The following is a 17256-nucleotide window of genomic DNA, read 5'->3' as shown; positions in this document are numbered from 1 at the left end:
CTTTCCTGGGTTCGTTTTCAAGAGCCATCTTTTCCTATGGAGAACTTTCTTAGATTACAGTAGATTCTCCTGGCATATAAATAAAAATTTTAATACATTTGAAAGAAACGATAGGAATGAGGTTGAACGTGCAATTGTTCACCTCTATAATAAGGTCAATAATGCACGGAAGTATGTCATTCGTATCGCCAGAAATCCTGCGTTCTTGCCTACGGGTGACAATGGTGCTGGTCATACTATCATCAATGACAATGGCAGCAGATGTTATTTACCACCAATTAGCGGTCTTGCATCTTGCTGTGGGGTCCAGAACATTAATAATAATAATAATAATAATAATAATAATAATAATAATAATAATAATAATAATAATAATGATGATGATTAGAGCCCGGATTTCCATGCACTATCAAATCTCAAAATATGCATGCATTCATGCACTATCATATAGCAAAACATGCACGATAAACTGGAAATATGCACAATCAAAATTCACTTCCTTTTGAAACATTTGTACAACAACTAATTTCTCCAAATTGCCGTGATTTAAGCTTGTCCGTTTATCTGTCAGCACATCCTTAAGCACAGAAGTTCTACGTCACAAGAAGTGACAGTGCATAGTTAATTGAAGACATTTGGACAAAGTGAGGTCAAATTGTACGTCTTTTGCATTTTCACTACCATACGTCTTATATAAGCTTGACAAATCAAAATAAGGATTTGAACGGATCACTTTTTTCAACTTATATCTAGCTGCCGCAGCTATGATGGCAGACACATTTGAATCTCCTCAATAACTAGCATTGATTGCCAGCTGGTATAACAAAGTGACGAGTGAGAGTTCCCGGTAGGAAAATCCAGGATAACAACGGAAGAGGGTTCAGTGCAAAACCAGCTGCTAGCTCAGTAACGCGGCATTACAGAAATGCGATACAAGTTTTATTTTGTTCATCTAACACAGACAAAAGAATGATCCGTCAATGAGTAATGCACAATTTATGGTTCGATTTATAACAATGTATAACTGGAACAATTTAATCCCAAGAATTACACAGATCGACGTGGGGCCTACCGGCTTATGTCAGTGTTTACTCAAGCAGCAGATAAGAAAGTGTTTGGTTAATTGGATTATGTACTAATTTTGGTTGTCATGTAGGATGCCAGGAATATATTCTCTCCATTTCTCAGTAATAGACATTCGGTATAACGTGGAAAAAAGGGCCCAAATTCTGCAAACCAACATTCCTAAAAGGCACTATCATGCAAGTTAGCATTATATATACACCAAAGTCACAAGAAAAGTCATTTTATGCAATATTAAACGTCCAAATATTTGCTATTAAATCCAAAATCTTCAAAATATGCATTATGCATGAATTTTGTCCTAAAAAGGCCAAAACATGCAAACGTGCACGGAAAAAGAATGGTTATTTGGAATCGTTAAGCCATGAAACGAATATTTGCAAATTTTGAGAATTGTAACCAGCTTATTTAAAAACATGCATTTGCATGGAAATCCGGACTCTAATGATGATATTCTGGAACATTGTCAAAATGTGTGGACCGCGCTGGAAATTGGTCCTGGACGGCTAATGACTACGAATGCAGTCCGGCCGCAGGTTCAGCACCGCCAAGGCACCCAAGACGGCACCACCCCGCATCTCCTCAAAGATTTGATCCACATTAAGAATGCTCATAGGAAAAGATGGCAAAGATTTAGGGACCCGACTGACCAGGTGGAATACCTGGACCTAGTCTGGGAAGTATGAAATCGATTGCTGGAAGAAAGATTGAAAATGGGAAGAACATTGCCGTAATCTCTCAGAAAACGAGTCAGAACATGAATTTTGGTGGAATCTCTCAGAAAACGAGTCAGATCACGAATATCGGTGGGTTATGTATAAAACGATAAGCATTCAATTATAAATTTCATTATAATACTGTGGCGAAGCACGGGTATCTTGCTAGTAATTTAATATAATTGAAGTATGTAACTAGGATCTTGTAGATTCTTTAGAACAGTTGATGTAAAAAACAATTGTGAAGAGAAAAAGGGTAAAAAGCGCAATACCAGAAACAAATGAAAAACGCATATGCAGAGCGCGCTACTTCTTGAAGATAAGAATTCAGGTTGTAATTCAGGTAGTCCAAGGCAGCGCAAGGCAAGAGTTTAAATTTGAATGTTGCAAAGACCCAAAATGCAGGTAGCACTAGAGTATACTAGTATACAGTTCAATTTGGAAAGTAGGTGTTTTTTTTTTTTTTTTGAGAGGATAGATGAAAAGAATAGGATAAGTTAATAAAGGAGGAGGACTAGTAGACAAGAGAAGATTATAAGGATTGGAAGATAAAAGAGGATGGGAAAGGATAGGATAGGGAAATAAAGGAGGGGAATTGAAATTAGGGTTGAAGTATTGGTCAAGGTGAATTAAACAATTTTCAGTAGTGTTTAGAAGGGGGCCTTTGTTAATGATTTTAAGTATTTTTATGTTTTATGTCTTTTTCAATATTGGTGAAATTATGCTTGGAGTCTTGTATGTGTTGTATAGTAGAGAATCTGTTGTATTTAATGGCATTGATATGTTCAGAGTATCTGATGTTAAAGTTGCAGCCAGTTTGTCCGATGTACAAGGAGCTGCAGTTCTTACATTTGAATCTGTATACTCCAGATTTAAAAAGCATTAGATTTATTTAGTGATTTAGAGTTGTGTAATATATCAAGGTTTCTGTTATTGGTTCAAAGAAAAATGTTCATGTTGTGTTTTTTAAGAACATTAGTTATTTGATAAGCATCTTGAGAGAAAGTAAAAGTGGAAAATGCAGTGGGTTTGGTTTTGTCTTTTCATAACGTAGTTTTAGGCCGGTGTTGGAATTTGTTGGTGATACGGTTTATGAAAGAGTTGTTAAAGCCATTAAATTTAGCGAGAGTACAGATGATGTTCAATTCATTACGTAAATCGTTTTTTAGACATAGGGGTGTTGAAGGGGAAAAATTAGGCTATTATAAGTAGCATGTTTATTTGCTTGAGGGTGTGAAGAATCTTGCCATATTGTGGTTGCTGTTTGGGTTGGTTTTCTGAAAATTTTGTAAGTTAAAGAAGAAGGATGTCTAGTTATAGTTAAGTCTGGAAAATTAAGAGTTTTGTTGTGTTCTAATTCAAAGGTGAATTTAATGTTAGAGTCAATATTGTTAAGAAGAAGAAGTGTAGAGGCTGCATTGGTTGATTCTTCTTCATTTAAGATTACTAATGTGTCATCAACATATCTGGCCCAAAAGAAGATATTAGAGAAATTATTATTATACTTCTAAATTCATCCAAACATTTTTACTAAAAAATTATCGATTTTTATCCAACAAATCTATCAAAAACACTTCTGAATTAATCGACAAATTAAGGAACTTTGACATCCAACCAAGTTTTATCTCCATTCTTTTGACACCATAGACACGTATTCTAGTATTCCAATTTCCACATTATTCCCTATCATAAACAACAACCGATACAAATCCAGTAATCTGAGTAAACTAGAAATTCGAGACTTCCTGTCAATCTTAAAATTGGTTCTCAACAATAATTACTTCACCTTTGATTATACCATTTACCAACAAGATGGTTTAGCTATGGGCTCACCAGCTTCAGCATTCTAGCTAAATATACCTTGATTTCTTAGAAAACACTAATAATATAATAATTTCTCTCATATGCTCTTTTGGGCCAGATATGTTGATGACATTAGTAATCTTAAATGAAGATCAAAGCAGATTCTATTCCAATCATATTTCACCCCCATAATATCGTATGGCCTAGAAACTTGCACAACAACTCAACAAGTGGATAGGATACTACAAGCCGCAGAAATGAAATTCCTACGAACTATGGTACAGAAGACAAAAAGGGACAGGGTAAGGAATGAAAGAATAAGGGAGGAAGCTGATGTGTACCCATCCCTGAATGAAAAAGTGACAAGGGCCCATTTGAAATGGTTTGGTCATGTCAAACAAATGTATGATGGAAGGACAGCAAAACAATGGCTACACACAATCGTGGCCGGAATATGACCGGTAGGAAGACCTAGGAAGAGATGGCTGGACCAAGTGAAAGAGGACATAGGAACAAGAGGAGTCGGCTGGGATGTCGTTTTGAGAGAAGAGTGGTACATGGACAGACTGAAGTGGAGAATGTTCGTAAACCACACCCGGGCAACTGGAGTGGAAAACTGATGATGATGATGATGATGATGAAATGAAGAATCAACCAACGCAGCCTCCACACTTCTTCTTCTTAACAACATTGACTCTAACATTAAATTCACCCTTGAATCAGAACACAACAAAACTCTTAATTTTCTAGACTTAACTATAACTAGACATCCTTCTTCTTTAACTTACAAAATATTCAGAAAACCAACCCAAACAGCAACCACAATATGGCAAGATCCTTCACACCCTCAAGCACATAAACGTGCTATTTAAAACAGCCTAAAGTTTTTCTGCCTTCAACACCCCTATGTCTAAAAAAGATATATATAACGAATTGAACACTATCCATTCTCTCGCTAAATTTAATGGCTTTAACAACTCTTTTGTAATGGAGTTGTATTACTCCATTACCTTAGAACTACATATATTGGATTCCATTTATATAGTTTAATATTATGGTGTGCGTGTCCACGAATTAAGAGTTCGAGATACCATGGTCCCTTCTCGGATTTGCGCATGGGGAGCCATCTTGCGGTGGACTTGGTTATAGAAACACGAGGTGGCTAGTGTGTGCTGCGATCTGTCTGCGAAACGTGAAGTTTACCTGGCGAGGCACCGTGCTCGACAATGATGTCTGAGCGTTTTTTTTTTTTTTAATTCTTGGGACTGAATTGAAGAGACGCTCTGAAGCTAAGCTCTTGGTTGTGGTTTAACGACAAGTTAATTATTCAAGAAAAGAAGATGTTGGTGAATTTCGATCCGGGTTAAAGGATTTCCACCTGAGCCTTAGGCTCGTTGTTTGGTTTGTCATTTGAAAAGATTATTCACTTCTAACTAGCCGACCTCGTAAGTAGATTCATATGTACTTCTGAACTGGGTTGATATCGCCGAAGAAACTACTAATCATGACGTTTGAAGACATGGAGAAAATTTATGGCTATGATATCTGAGAAATGGAATATTTGATGTTTCGGACATTTGTTTTGAGTATTTAAAGTGAAGGACTTTTCCTACTGGTCTTGTTATGAGCTTGTAAAATTCAATCTAGGTTTGGGGTTTCAATGTTCGATGGTAACTATGATATTAATTTTAACTTTTGGTTCTGTTACTTAAGATTTCATGCGCATGAAGCAAGTTTTTATATTTGGGGAGCTCCTCGCTAAACTAAATATGTATGTAGTATCGATGCAACCTAATTCATTTTTCTTATTTCCCCTTTAATAATAATAATAATTATTTGATTACTAAATTTTTCGAACCTATTCGAGGGTGTTAGGTAATATTGGAATATTGTTAAGATGAAAACTTTTCTTTTGGGCTACTCGGTACTGGCGTAGCCATTTTGAATTACGGTGACTCTGTTTTGTTTCTGTACGATGTAATAGAATGCACACGTGGGTGGGCGTTGTCCTGTTGCCTGTGACAGGCGAGGATCTGAGTTGATTATTGACGGCTAGAACCGTGTGATGTAATGGTCTTGATTTTGTCGCCTAGTGGTGGCCCGGTTGCTGTTTGGTGATATTCAAGTGATTTAAGTTTTGGTCTCTGATGTAATGTTCTCTTAGTTATCCTTCTTGTGGATCATGTACCTTCATTTGGGTTATTTCTTGAAGATTACTGAAGTAATATGGGTTGGTAGGGTATGACCGAGATTGTCATTGGAGAAGTTTTCACCTTCAAGACTGTAAATGTGAATTTATAGATTTTAATTGTCATTTGATTCTCTTTAATTAATGCATCGACCTTGATGGTTTAATTTTCAGTTAATTTTCCCTTTTAATTGATCCAGTTGCAACTTTTAAATTTTAAATCAATTGTAGTTTGAGAGGTCGGTTATTTTTCTTTTGAAGATTTTGTTAATTAAAGTTTTCTTTTCTTCAAATTTATTCAGTAGTTATTATTCCAGCCTTTAGCTAATTTTATTTGTTTAATTGATTCGCCTGGCCTCTTGGCCCTGTTGCTTCTGCAAATTGCGACGACCTTTCTATTGGGATTGCACGGTAAGTGATGTGGTACCTATTATTCTTGTTTTCTTGGTTCAATCCCTGGTCGTGCTATACGCTCTACCTTAGTTTTTTATGTTGTGAGACTTTCATAAACCGTATCATCAACAAATTCAAACACCAGCCTAAAACTGCGTTATCAAATGACAAAACCAAACCCACTGCATTTTCCACTTTTACTTTCTCTCAAGATGTTTATAAAATAACTAATGTTCTTCAAAAACAAGAATAAGGGAGGAAGCTGGTGTGTACCCATCCCTGAATGAAAAAGTGACAAGGGTCCGTTTGAAATGGTTTGGCCATGTCAAACGAATGGATGATAGGACAGCAAAACAATGGCTACACACAATCGTTGCCGGAAAATGACCGGTAGGAAGACCTAGGAAGAGATGGCTGTACCAAGTGAAAGAGGACATAGGAATAAGAGGAGTCAGCTGGGATGTCGTCTTGAGAGAAGAGTGGTACATGGACAGACTGAAGTGGAGAATGATCGTAAACCAATAACAGAAATCTTGATATATTACACAACTCTAAATCACTAAATAAATCTAATGCTCTTTCTAAATCTGGAGTATACAGATTCAAATGTAACAACTGCAGCTCCTCGTACATCGGACAAACTAGCTGCAACTTTAACATCAGATACTCCGAACATATCAATGCCATTAAATACAACAGATTCCCTGCTATAGGACAATACATACAAGACTCCAAGCATAATTTCACCAATATTGAAAAAAGATATAAAAATACTTAAAATCATTTACTAAGGCCCGCTTCTAAACACACTGAAAATTGTTTAATTCACCTTGACCAATACTTCAACCCTAATTTCAAATTAAATGACATTTCTGGAAAACCCAATATTCTATTTGACTTCCTAATTCTTCTTCTCAAAAATACTAAATTTCTAATCCCGAATTCAATTTTATATGCCTTACACAGTTCTTACCCACGTTTTCAACTTCCAATAACCCACCCTCCTAACCCACCCTCCTAACCCACCCTAAACTACCGCTCCTTTATTTCCCTATCCTATCCTTTCCCATCCTCTTTTAACTTCCAATCCTTTTAATCTTCACTTATCTACTAATCCTCCTCCTTTATTAACTTATCCTATCTTTTCTTTTCACCTATGCTCTTAGCACTTTCCACACTATGCCCGTACGGGATACGGGCGCGCTGCTTTCCTGCTTCTGGACGGCGCCCGTATATGATACGGGCGTGATTTTCTCGTGTGTTTATATCCAGCTGCACGTATCACGTACGGTTCCCGTCCCTTGGTTGGAGGTAATAGTTCATCTAGTGACCACTAGAATGCAGCAGTTTTCGGGAATTTCGAAATGAAACGATAAACAGGGTATTTTCTCCTTGCCGTGACCTCTACCGAAGCACTCAGTGTGCCGTGTGTTGCGCGCGCCAAATCTGTCATCCTGTCAGCTGTGTTTACTGTGTAAACATGTCTTCACGCCGGCTCAATGATAGTGATATTTTATCGGGAGAAGCGGGTTCAGAGATGGATGAAAGTGATTACGACCCTACGTACGAACCGGATAACGTATCAAGCGATAGTTCAGGTAAGATTTTTATTTATTACGTCACTTTGGAACGTAAGTGTTTAGCTGTATTATTTTACTCCGAATACAAACGATAGAAATACTTCACCTAGAAATTTGGGTTTATCTTTTTCGTTTAGATGAAGACGCGCAGGATGATGATTCACCTGTGCTGGAAACATCTGCTAGATCATCTGAACCTGATGATGAATGGTCAGAAACAGATGACCAACTACAGCTACCTGTCTTCCAGTTGGCATCTGGTTCTACTTAGTTTTGCGCGGGGAGTGACGAAATCGATTGTTTCAGTAATTTTTTTGGTGACGATGTGATCAAAAATATAAAAACAGAAACTAACAGATATGCAGGTATGACAATTGCGGCAATGAAACGTCAGGGCAAACTGAAGGAAAATTTCATGTGGCACCGGTGGTCTGCAGTAAAATTTCGCAAAATTTATTGGCTTTTTGCAACAATTTTCCATATGTGTGAAAGCTACTCGTTATTGCAAGGTATGCTCAGACAGGGGCAAGAAGGAAAGTGGTAAGTGCGTCAGAAAAGAGAGTAGATGGTAGTGCAAGGAGTGCAAAGTAGGACTGTGTAGACTATAGTCCAATGTTTTCAGGAATTCCATACGAAAACAAACTATTCCTAAATACGTAAATATTTTATTCCACTGCATTTGTGTTTATTTGTGCCCTATGTAGTCGCATTAAATGATTATTTTTTATTGTTTGAGCAAGCTTATTGGTATAACCTCAATGTAAAAAATTTTTCTGTACTATTTTTTTCAAGTTTTTCATAAGACTAGTATAATTAAATTATTTCAGATATTTACTTGTTGATAAACATCTTCATTTTGGACGGTTGACACCTACATATGGTACAAAAATCAGGCATGTAATACGTTTCGCTGTTCCATACCAACGTGTTAAAAATTAGCAAAAAGACACAGTTCACAGCCAGGATCCATGTTAAAATATGGTAGTGTTGAAAGTGTTAAAAAAACCTACTTTCCGAATTGAACTGTATACTAGTATACTATAGTGCCACCTGCATTTTGGGTCTTTGCAACATTCAAATTTAAACTCTTGCCTTGCACTGCCTTGGACTACCTCAATTATGACCTGAATTCTTATCTTCAAGAAGTAATATGCTCTGCATATGCGTTTTTCATTTGTTTCCGGTATTGCGCTTTTTACCATTTTTCTCTTCACAGTTGTTTTTTACGTCAACTGTTCTAAAGAATCTACAAGATCCTGGTTACATACTTCAATTATATAAAATTATATTAGATTGTATTATATACATTTTCGCAACCGAAACAATTACAGGCTGGATCATTAAGCTTTTCACCGAGTTTCGTCGTAATTTGAAAGCACAGTGCCAGACATGGAGTATGTTGCACTTATCTTCAGGAGCTAGCATTTTGCTTCAATCAAGCGACTCGTCTTCGACTTCTGCACAATTTTGGGACTTCATATTTATTCACATTTATTTATTATTCATATTTATTAAATTTATTAAATTGTGTTACGATTTCGCGCCTGATAGTATATGCAGGCTGGCTCACTTAACTGTTCACCTCTTCTCGTAAACATTTTGAGGCACAGTTCCGAACTTTGCGTTTGTTGTGCTACTCTTCAGAAATTTGCGTCTTACTTCATATAAGTGACTGACCTACTGATTCTAGATTTTAAAATCGCGCAGTGCTAATCCCCATTATCTTATATTGCTTCTTCAACTGTTTTTGTGAAAGACTCATCCTTTAACTTCTTTTTTTTTTCCTATGCATTGTTTTTGTATTTTTATTCTGCTGATGATGACCCAGATTGGTGGTCAAAACCGGTACTGCTTCTGCTTATATTTAAATAAGAATGTAACACTACATTTCTTATTTACTTGTATTGAATTGGTTGAACTGGGTTATTTGTTATTTCAATTTAATTGTGATACAGTTCAATACGTAACATCATGAAAGTTTTATCTTTAAAAGCCTCAGATTCCCCAGTCACATTTTTTGACTCTGATTTCGTAATAGTTGATTGTGATTTGCCATTATTAAGCAACTCTGAAGCAGTATGATTGGCTGTGACATTAGCATGGACTGAACATTTAGTTGGATCACTGTTCAGTTTTTTCAGAAACCTCCAAGCCTTTTGATTATTAAAGGTCGATTCACACATCTTCGGGACGTGACGGCACTCTCCGTTTCCGTATCCGTCCTTTCCAACATGAATATTTCACGTCTGTTCTCACACTTCAGTTCCGTGCAGTTATAAGTCGGCAATCAAGTGTTCCATGATGAGTTTTCTTAGTGATGATGAACTGGTAATGATAGCTATAATCTTGGATGAAGAAGAGAAAGAGAGGAAGAAACACTGGGTTCATCCTATATGGAAATGCAGGGATAAGGAAGGAGAGTTTTCTACTCTATATAAGTGCTTGAAGGACGATGAAGTAAAATTTCATGGATATTTCAGAATGAGCAGAAATACATTCAGTAAGCTGTTTAAGAAGGTAGAGCCTTTAATTACAAGAAAGGACACGTTTTGGAGACCTGCAATTACACCGATGGAAAGACTGGCTGTATGCCTGCGGTAAGTAGACTTAAGTAATATTAAAATAAAATGAAAATGAAGTAGGTACATTCGTGTTCGTGACAACAATTTTATAGTAGCATAAATGTAAAAAATTCAATATTTTGTAAAACATCATACCGTGAACTTTACGAGGAAGAATTTAAGAAATATGTATTAAAAACAGCAGGAAAAAATAATTGAAATCATTAGTGTTTTTGGATGTTGAAATAACTGTCATGTTACTGAGTTGATATTTCACCAAACTTCTGCCAATAAAGTTGTAGGTTATCTTCATTGTTGTTGATTGTTGAACACGATGAAGAACTGAGAGGATCTGTAGTCGCATTTTCTGGTAGTGCCTCTAAGGGTTGAAATGCCCTCTCACCAGATGTTGTTGTCGAGCTGGTACTTTGCTCTGTCAGCATCATCATTTCATATTTATGTGCGGTTGCGAAAATTTCTGATTTAGCTAAACTCAAATAGTATGGAGAAAGTGACTTCAACATAGGCGAAATTCCAAATAAAAAGGCATCAACGGGGTGTTGTAGATGTTCATTGGCCCGGTTAGATATGGCTGAGCCCTGCGCAGAATTTTTTCGATGTATTTCATCAGTATCGACGATGCTGTTGGTTCATCCTGTAGCTTCCTTTTCGTACAATACCTTCGAGGGGTTGAAAACGTCGAGGAGTCAGTTTTATCACTGATGTTTCCTGTAGGTATACCCTTGTTGTTTACATCGTGAGGTACAGGCTGCTGCTTGGATTGCGGTTGTTCTGCTGTATTTGAAGTATCATGTTCTTCCTCGTCTTCACTTTCAAAATCATCATCTGCAGACAGATTGATGTTTCCCTTAGTTTCTCTTTCATTGAAGTATTTATCCAAGAAACTTAATTGATCCGCAAATCTGTAGCGTTTTACAGTTTTTGCTGCCTCCCCACTTTTAGTTCTCAGTTTTTTCAGCCACTTCTTATAATTATCCCTTAGATTGTTCCACCTTGCTTTGCACCTTTCACCTGGAAAAATAAATAAATTATTTAGGCCTTTACACTTTTGAAATTAGGTACGAATTTAATTAATAATTAAGTATTTTATTGTCAAGCACTAAATATTAAATTAACAAGAGAATAAAATCTTCCTATAATACAATATTATATAATTTACTCTAACAATTTTTTCTATTAAACGTTGTATCGTATCAGAAACGTGTTGGTGTTTACTCATAATGATAAGTTTATGATGAATTCATAAAATTAGGTATTTTTGTATTTGTTTCAGATTCCTGGCAACCGGAGATTTATTTAAAACAATATCTTACGGCTATCGTCTTGTGATAGAAGACTGTGAAGATTGTGAAAGAAACTTGCGAAGCTATAATAAGAGCACTGATACATGAAGTAATGCCTCATCCAACAGAAGAAATGTGGAAAGCCACAGTGAAAGACTTCCAAGAACGCTGGAATTTTCCGAACTGTTTGGGATCAGTTGATGGTAAACACGTCGTCATTCAGGCTCCGCCGAACAGTGGCTCCCAGTGTTTCAATTATAAGAAAACATTTTCAGTTGTTTTATTAGCACTTGTAGATGCCAACTATAACTTCATTGCTGTCGACATTGGATCGTATGGTAAGAACAGCGATGGAGGTGTCTGGGCTCATTCTAATATTGGGAAAGCTTTTGAACAAGGTGCCTTATCAGTTCCTGGATATACACAACTGCCAGGTTCGTCCGTTGAAATACCACATGTAATAGTGGGTGACGAGGCATTCCCTTTAAAGTCATATATTTTGAGACCGTATCCAGGCCAACAATTGGACAGAACAAAGCGAATATTCAACTCTATCGACTTAGCCGTGCTCGGAGGGTAGTTGAAAACACTTTCGGTATTCTAACCCAGAAATTTCGAATTTACAACAGACGAATTCAATCAAAGTTGGAAAGCGTTGATAACATAATACTAGCGACTTGTGTGCTACACAATTTCATTAGAAAGTATGACGACAGTGTTTTCACGCTTATAAATGAAACAAGTGATTCCACAAACCAAGAGTTTGTCAATCCACAGCTCCAAAACTTACCCCCTCGTGGTGGGAAGTCGACCAGAGAGGCTTTCTGCATAAGGGATAAGTTAAAAGATTATTTCTGCTCAGAAGCTGGTTCAGTACCATGGCAAGAACACATATGAAAGATGTCGATAACGTCACTTAGTGAGTGGCTGAAGACCTTCCCGATATGCTAGTATATTAAGTTTTGAGATTGTCAATTTTTAATAACATAATTAGTATATTATGATTGTTATATTATTTTATATAGGCCTACTGTATATGATTATACTCGTATAATTGTTATAACAATTGTTTATTATGTTATGTTTATAACTATATTAAATTTGGATTGATATTTACATTGTCGCAGGTACATAGGCGTCGACTTGTTAAACATTTAGAAGGTGGGGGGGGGGGGGGGGTTTGTGCAATAAAGTGAGGTATTAGTAAATTATTTACTACAACTACTAGAGAAGAAGGTATTAATGATATTAGTACACTACATTTGCTCTTAATTACTTGAAAAATTAAATAAATGAAATTGTTGATTAATTTTTAATGCCCCTGACTTTGTAGGTTGGGGGCAGAAAGTGCCTTGTCGCGCTAAAGTCGGTACCTATGTACAGACAGACTGATTTTCTTAATCTTAAAAGCAGAAAAAATTGGTTACCTACCTTCAGCTTCCATTTTCTCGCCAATTTCCCCTCATACACGCTTCTTCAAACCACTATCCATATATTTCGAATCAGCTAAATTATATAGAAAAGTGTGTGCCTTCACTAATTCAATCAGCAGTTCATCCTTCATTTTGGGAGATCAAACGTACACAGATAACCTCAGTACTCTACGAAAGCAGAGAAGCAGGAAGGCGCGATGAGAGAAATCACGTCCGTGAAAACAAGAAAATATCTTTGGCGAGCGAATACGTATTGCCGGCACGGATCACGGAGAAACACGGAAAGTCACGGCGAATGACGTCAACGGAAGTGTATGAACTCATCCCTTCGTTTACATGGCGACGATATTTTATTTTCACGGAAGATGCCGTCACGTCACGGAAAGCGCCGTCACGTCCCGGAGATGTGTGAATCGACCTTAACTGATAAATCTGTTTCCTCCATAAGTTTCAGCCAAGTTTTACTTTTGTTGTCTGAGATTGAAGAGAGTAAGTCACGTCCAGCTGAAATTGTCTCTTTGCTGAAAGGGTTCACTTTGAAAAGGGCAAGGTACTTCTCTAGGTAGACTTTTGCATCAGCAGTTAAACCTTGGTAGTAATATGTTCTGCAATCTTTTGGTATTGATAAATGTGAGGTTCTTGATACTGCATCTACAAAAGTGTCATAATATTCTCCCAATATGTTGAATCTACATATGATAACTTACGGCTAATGCCCACTACACGGAATGTGGAACAACACTTCCATACTTCGACGCTTTTCAAGCGCTTTTTAACTCTGTTATGCAACTACTTGATGTCCAACCAACAACTTTACATTGATTTCTTTGTACCTGACTCTCATTTCCTTCAACTCCGAAGATTTTAATTTCGATATTTTAATTAATCCATGCTTCATTAGTACTAATAATTTTGTACAAACCAATCGTAATGTTAGAATTTTTATGACTTTGACTATTCTACATATAATCAACTTGTACCATTTTAGATGTTATACTAGTATTTATTCTATGCATATATGATATTATGATAAATTCATTAATTGACACTTAGCTATATTTAAGAATCGCTTACTCCACAGTTTAGATTTTCATGTCTTTTATTACCTTGTACTATTGCAAGTAATTAGATCTTAATGAGGAACCTGGTTCAGGGCTCTGACCTAACTTTGGATTATAGTGGAACTTCGTTCTCCATTTTTGGAGGGACCATGGAAAAAAAAAGTACAACACAGGAAAACGGAAAATTCGGGAATGAATGAACCATCAACAAATAGCTAAACATCACAAAAATGAAATATGTGTACTTACAATCTTACAAACACCCCTAAACCAAACCAAACTACAGCCCCAATGGGCCTTCCGCCTATCAAGCGACCGTCCTCGGTCTGAAGGCCTGCAGATTACGAGGCGAAGCATGGTCAATGTGACGAATCCTCTCGGCCGTTATTCCGGGCTCTCTAGATTAGGGCCGCCATCTCACCATTCAATAGCTCCTGAATTAAAGGTAATCGTGGAATGACTGAACCTGGAACCAGCCCTCTTATCCAGGTAAAAATGCCTGACCTGGCCGGTACTCGAACCCGGGCCTTCCGGGTGAGAGGCAGGTAAGTTAGACCGCGGAGCCGGCTTCAAACATTAATTAACGGTACGCGACTTAAAAATCTCGAAACTTCTATTCAGTTTTACCAGGGAAAATTTGTCAGTTTTCTCTGAAAACTTCTTTCAGTTCAGTTCAGCAACTTTGATCAGCCAGAGCCAAACTCTTCGAAAAATCTAATGTGGTACCTGTAACGGCAAGCCAAACAACAATCAACCACAAGTAGTTTTTAATCCCGTGCGCGTAGAGGCGCGCGGCTGTGAGCTTGCATCCGGGAGATAGTAGGTTCGAATCCCACTATCGGCAGCCCTGAAGATGGTTTTCCGTGGTTTCCCATTTTCACACCAGGCAAATGCTGGGGCTGTACCTTAATTAAGGCCACGGCCGCTTCCTTCCAACTCCTAGGCCTTTCCCATCCCATCGTCGCCATAAGACCTCTCTGTGTCGGTGCGACGTAAAGCCCCTAGCAAAAAAAAAAAAGTTTTTAATTCTCTATCTCTGATCTAATAAAATAAAGCACATTAGATACAAAAGCGCCCAACATGATGGCAAAATCCTCTTTTTTTCTTTATCTTCCATTGTAATTTGGTCACGGGTATATTGTTCTTAGTCAGTTTATGAAAATCTTGTACCGCGTAAATTAGGCCTACGTCGGCTTTTCAAGGTTATGTTGAACACGAGAATATGGTTTCTAATGTAAGTATCGATCTTCAAGTTCTCAAATGCATTAAATTCAATTCCGCCTGTCACTAATCATAATCAAATTGGAAAGAGAAAAAATATCATTAACATTTCTGAAATTACAATTATTCGCGCCCTCGAGCTCAGCTGGAAAGCGCGCTTGCTGTACACGTCAGTACGAGTGCTAAATGATACAAAGCTTTAAAGGTAACGTGCGCAAATAAAACAACTGCGGTTTTCACAACATTTTAACACAAAAGCATGAAATTACCAGTTTTATATCAGGACGAAAACAGTAATAGGCAATCTCAAAACCTCCTATGGCTTTATGTATGTAAGGTGCAACATTTGTTTTGGTCTCGATAACATAATCGTGTACGATAATATTAAAATACTACTGTCAGTTTGTTTTACTTAAGAAGGAGCAGTTTCGATACCTTCCTGAAAGCCCAGTGACTATACAGTGTCCTGAAGGAAATGCCGAAAACCTGTTCGGCGATACACTCAAAAAAAAGTAAAAAAAGAAAGATCTAACCCTGGACATAATTTAGACGTTTTGCAAGTGCGAACATTTAACGAAATTCATTTTGTGTTCAAGTAGAGCTTTCGAAGAAATGCGCTCTGTCTCCTTACAGTTGTTGTAGACACTCTAATTTATGATTTCCAAGGATTCTCTAAACAATACCGGAATGCAATGCTAAGATGGTCCCTTATGCAATTTCACCGCCGATCACGTTTCCAGTACAATACTTCCCCAAATTACCGGTACCGCAATGACAAGACGTTAACACCAAGATCTGTAAGTATTTTGTAGCCATCCTTTTGTGAGATACAGTTTCTTAAAAAATGCGTGATCGAAGATTTCGCGTTGATGGGACTGAAATTTCTGGACGGTTGATCTGGGAAATAGTTTCTTCGAGGAACGGATAATACGGGATTTTTACAACGTGATTTAATTAGGGTGCTCGCGGGACCACATAATTTGAACGAATAATACGGGAAAACTTAGTTTCAGGGAACGTATAATCGAGGTTCTACTGTATATGTGGCTGAAGATGCTTACTAACTTGTTAGCAAAACATGTACCACTTTAACATGTATGTAACAATTTTATCCTAAATATAAGGATTGTAGAGTGTTGGAATGGTGGTTTTTAATAAATCTGTTTGAAACTTTTACATTGAGAGCACCAGTCGAAGGCTTGCATGGCAATTCGAGTCCAACTGCACTGTATGTGTGCTACATAGCTGCTGTGCGAACATTTCCATCACTGACCAATCGCCTAGCAGCTATCAATGCTGAGAACACAGAATCAAACACAAATACACTGTGAGTTTCAGCTAGTATCACCATAGCATACTTGGTACGGTGCGATACTGTCAGCTCCGAGGTCTGTTTTCAAATCCCTATCCTGATGAAGTTTTTCTTTGATTTGTTCTCTGAAGCTGGTCTTAAGCTACATGCTGATTTATCAACACCACCTTAAAACCCATTTGAATTCGCTCACGAAGTGGTCTGATTGGCTAATTTCAGCAGCTGATAAAATGAAAAATGCATGTGATCAGTGGCGGCGCGTGACTTTCATCACTGGGGGTTCAACAGAAGGAAGATTTCTTGTCCCCCCCACCCACACACACACACACTACCACTCCGATTTTGGTCCAAGTCCCTTCGCTTTCATGTCTCATGAAACATAAACAGGGAAAACAAAACACATCCTGTTAGTAATTTCGCACCCACAGATCCACTCGGTTAGTCGGTTCTTTTGCATATATCCATTCTGAATTTACGCACGATTTCTTTACTTTTAGTCTTCTTCGTTATATCAAGATCAGGCAGTGGGTGGCCGGTATTCTTAATCTCAAGTTTGTGCTCAAGAGAGAGAGAAGAAAAGTTTGTTTCCTAAGTATCTGGA

At 37.4% G+C, this 17256-nt stretch overlaps 1 protein-coding gene and 1 pseudogene across 1 annotated transcript in view; both read left to right on the top strand.

Moving 5' to 3' along the window:
* Positions 1-17256, top strand: part of unc80 (unc80, NALCN channel complex subunit) — a 1117323-nt gene that overhangs the window by 741265 nt on the left and 358802 nt on the right. The gene's annotated exons all lie outside the window — the stretch shown is intronic.
* Positions 11741-12525, top strand: LOC137497087 (uncharacterized; annotated as a pseudogene).

This window comes from Anabrus simplex, chromosome 1 (assembly GCF_040414725.1).
Source record: "Anabrus simplex isolate iqAnaSimp1 chromosome 1, ASM4041472v1, whole genome shotgun sequence".
In the NCBI taxonomy this organism is placed as follows: Eukaryota; Metazoa; Arthropoda; class Insecta; order Orthoptera; family Tettigoniidae; genus Anabrus; species Anabrus simplex.
The sequence above is the reverse complement of the archived record's forward strand: the minus strand, read 5'-3'. Positions and strand labels throughout refer to the sequence as shown.